The following is a 4,638-nucleotide window of genomic DNA, read 5'->3' on the forward strand; positions in this document are numbered from 1 at the left end:
GACTGAAAATGAGGAGGGCTTGAGGCTCTTGCTGCAGATGATCAAGAACTACATCCATCTATACAGATTACATCTTACCATCAAGAAAACAAAAATTCTCACCACTGAGCCAATAGACAACATCATGATAGATGGAAGAAAAAAATTAAAATTATCAACTATTTGATCTTACATAGATTCACAATCAACACCTCTGGAACCAGCTGTCCTTATCAGTAGATGTATAGCTTTAGGAAAATTGATTGTCAGGGATCTCTGCAAGGTTCTGAAGAGCAGTGATGTCAGTTTAAAGACTAACATATCCCTCATTCAAGCCATGATCTTTCCAGTTACTTGCAATGCCTCTGAGAGCTAGACAATGAATAAGGAAGACAAAGAAAAATTGATACTTTTGAGTTGTGGTATTGGAGAAGAGTACTGAATATCCTATGGACTACCAAAAGAACAAACAGATGTGTCTTGGCAAAGTGTAGCCAGAGTGCTACTTGGAGGTAAAGATGGCAAAGCCTTTGTCTCTCATACTTTAGATATGTAGCCAAGGGATATCATAGTTGGAAACATGGAGGGTCAGTGAAGTAAAGAAAGACCCCCAACGAGATGGTCTGACACAGAAACTGCAGCAATGGGCTGTAGTGTGTGAGAGATGATAAAGAAGGCACAGGATAGGACAGGGTACAGAGCTGTTGTTCAGAAGGTCGTTATGAGTCTTACTCGATTTGACAGCACCTAACAACAACAGCATATGGGCAAAGACTGCATAAAACTATTATTGTAAGAACAGAATGATAACTGAGTAACATATGTATAAATAGTCAAAAGGGGAAGGGGACAGGGAAAGAGGAAGAATGGAAATCACTAGAAATGCAGAGGTTACTGGCTGGGTGTAGAGGTGAAAAAAATAAGTAAGATTCAACAGGTACTTGAAAAGATGGTGTAATAATAGGCATAGATAAATCGTGTTAACTACAAAAATACGTTAGATGAATAATTGAGCTCTTATGGCCTAGAGGAAAGAAGCTGCGCTCCAATCCCAAAGGTACATAGTTTGAGGCACTAGCTGCTCCGCAGAAGGATGGGCAATCTCCTCCTATCCAATTAATTAATTGCCTCTGAAAACCTAACAGACGATCAGCTATGGGTCAGTATAACTCTACGGTACATAACAAACAACATATGAATAAGTGTATGAAACACAATATAAGTGAAAGATCATATAAGACACAATGGACATGAGTGAAACACATGCAAAACAATAAAAATATCATAAGGAGGAGAAAGGTTACCTCATTTTTCAATGTTGCATGTGAAGTGAAATCTTTCCTCTATGATTTTACTTACAAGAGAATTTCTATGTTGGGTCTGCAAACACAAATCCCCTTATTTTTCAGAATATATCAATTTAAAAAAAATTAAAAAGAAGGTGAGTTCTATAAAAGCAGAAATGTAAATGTACTTTACTGTCTTTAGTCTTTTTTTTTAATGAATCCAAAAGAAACATGAAACTCTCTACCATTAGCTTACTCATCTTCACAATTTTGTTCTCCCATTGCTCTTTTTCTTATAATTAATTTTAAGTTTACCATGCCTTTCTGAGAGATATTGGGGGAAACCCTACCATCCTCACAGTCTATGCTGTTTGAGTCTATTGTTGCAGCCACATTGTCAGTTTATCTGGTGGAGTATGCTTTTCATTGACTCTCTACTTTAACCAAGCAGAAGTCTTTCTCCAGGACCTGGTCACTCCTGATATGTCCAATGTATGCAAAAGGAAGCCTCACCATCCTGGCTTCCAAGGAGCATTCTGGTTGTAATTCTTACAAGTTGATTTAAATAATTCCTAAGTTCACGTACTTGTTCTAAATCATATTCCTTTGGGTTTTCTAAAAAAAAAAAAAAGTAAATTCATGCTAAAATACAGAAAACATAGTTTCTGAAATTGTCAAAAGGCAGATAAGAAGTGTGTCAAGCACTCTGCTTTCTGTTACTAAAGTTGAAAGAATTAGGGAACTCTGGTGGCCCAGTCTGAAGGGAGTTGTGTGGCTAACCCTAAAGTTGAAATGATTTATCTTTAGTGATGTTGTTATTGTTGTTCTTGTTGTTAAGTGCCATCAAGTTGTAGACGACTCATAGCGACCCTATGAACGAAAGACCTAAGCACTGTTCACAGAGTTTCTGGAGGCAAGCCATTTCGGAAGTGGATGCCACTCCGGCTTTCAAGCTTTTTTTACTTGGGAAGCTCACCACCAAACACTATTCACCATGGGTAACCTTTATCACATTTGGCACATCAGTGTCACAGTGTTTACCATCACAGCAATCAGGAGTTACCTCTGTACAGTAAATGGACAGACCAGTGCTATACAACTTCGAAGGATGTTTGACAAAAAACAATTTAAACCAGACCTGAGGCCTTTGTGATAGAATGTGAAAACTACTTGTGTTGTCAAGAGACCACAAAAATGTACATATAAAAAGGAAAGAATTCCTATCAAATTCTTCTATTTAGCACTAATGGCTTTTCCCTTTTCTATCACAGTCACAACAAATTATCATAAAATTAAATGTTTTAGATTATTCTAAATGTATTATCTTAGTTTCTCCAAATGAGATGTTCTCAAGCTCAGTTAGGTCTCTGCTAAGTTAAGTCACTTGGCTGACTCACTGTTAGCAGAGATATGTTCCTTTAAAAGACTGTTGGTTGCTTGATCTTCCATCTGGAACATGCAGATTCAGTTCCCAGACAATGTATGTCAAGCATAGCCACTGCTTTGCATAGTTCTTTGATGCTGAACTGATTTCAAAAGAAAAATCCAGACTAAGACTGACTAGGAATGCCTAAAGATAAGCCAAGGATAACCTTATGGATCACAATGGTATGATCCCATTTCAAGAGAGGTTGCCACGCATCAAAGGAGAACTAGACAGCACCTAATATAAGGCAGTATACTTGCTTATGTATTGATAAATTTCTCACAATTTTAAGACTGACTCAGATGGATCTTGAAAGAAAGCAAAGAGTAGCGAAGGGATATCTATCTGTGTTTCATTGACTCTGCAAAGGCATTCGACTGTGTGGATCAACAAATTGTGGCTGACCTTAAGGAGAATGGGAATCCCAGAACACTTGATCATGCTTGTACAAAACCTATACTAAGGCCAGGAAGCAGTCCTCAGGAAGCAGAACAGAGCGGGGAAACATTGCATGGTTCAAAATAAAGAAGGGACTGTGCATCAGGGGTGCGTCCTGTCTCCATACCTTTTAAATCTGTATGCAGAACAGATCATTCGAGAGGCTGGGCTTTATGAGGAGGAATGTGGCATCAGGATAGGAGGAAGACTCATCAACAGCCTACACTATGCAGATGATACAACCTTGCTTGCTGAAACTGAAGAGGACCTGAAGCATTTTCTGGAAAAGGTCAAGGACTGTAGTCTTCAATATGGATTGAAGCTCAACATCTAGATGACAATGATGCTTACCACTGGGCCAAATGGCACCACCATGGTGGATGGAAAAGAGACTGAGGTTGTTAATAGTTAAAATTTGCTCAGCTCCACAACATTTTGGCATCAGTAGTCATGATATCAAAAGACAAATTGCATTAGATTAATATTTTGAAGCTCTGTCTCATACTTTGAGTATGTGGCCAGGAGAGACCAATCCTTGGAGAAGGACATCATGCTCAGAAGGGTGGAGGGACAGTGTAGGAGTAGAAGACCTCTAATTAGATGGATTGATAACAGTAACTAGGGTAATGTGAGTAGGTGTGTCAGAGTCAGTGAGACTGACTCAGGACAAAGCAAGCTTCAGAGATCTTGTCCATAGGGCTGCTATGAGTCACAGGCAACTCAAGGACACATAACAATTCAATTGAAAGCCATTCTTGGGCAGTGGTCAACTTTAGTTCAAGGCTTCTTTCCTTCAACTCGCAAGCCAATTAACAGATCAAGTCCCTCTCACTTCAAATTTCTCCTGCCTCCTCTTTAGTCATTTCATTCTAAGGCTCTTTCACTCTAGCTACAGAAAGGCTCTCTGTTATAGGTTGGAGTGATTAGGTTTACCAAAATGATCTGTGATCATTTATTTCCCTTTGGTAGTAGATTAAAAGTTGGCCTTTTCTAGCCATTATGTTAGTCCCTACTGGTCTCCAACTACCTTAACTAAGGGCATAATATCTTGCAAATCATCAACAGCTGTGGGACTAGGCTAAGAGAGAGTTCCCCACACCGAAGAGCAAAGCCTGGTAAGAGTGAGACAGACATCTTGGGGAGACCTCCGTGACAATGTTGGTGGAGAATTCGTGGAAAGACTGTGGCATTCTTCTGGAGAGACTGTGGCAAGGTGTAAACCTGCATTTGTGCGGCCACAGTTAATGGTTTAGCTTGTCAGATGATAGAAGGAGAAGCTGTTGCCTAGGTATTTTACAAATTGGTTCCTTCGTGCTTCATAGTAATTCATTGTGCGACTATAGCACGTGTCTCTACCCATTCCTTTGTTGCTGAGCATTTTGGTTGTTTTTATCTTCTTGATATTTTGAATAATGCTGTGATGAACATGTTGTTGTTGTTGTCATTTTGGTTGTTTTTATCTTCTTGATATTTTGAATAATGCTGTGATGAACATGTTGTTGTTGTTGT

The sequence above is a fragment of the Elephantulus edwardii genome, unplaced genomic scaffold (assembly GCF_000299155.1).
Source record: "Elephantulus edwardii isolate Elephantulus edwardi_28Jun2011 unplaced genomic scaffold, EleEdw1.0 scaffold00001, whole genome shotgun sequence".
In the NCBI taxonomy this organism is placed as follows: Eukaryota; Metazoa; Chordata; class Mammalia; order Macroscelidea; family Macroscelididae; genus Elephantulus; species Elephantulus edwardii.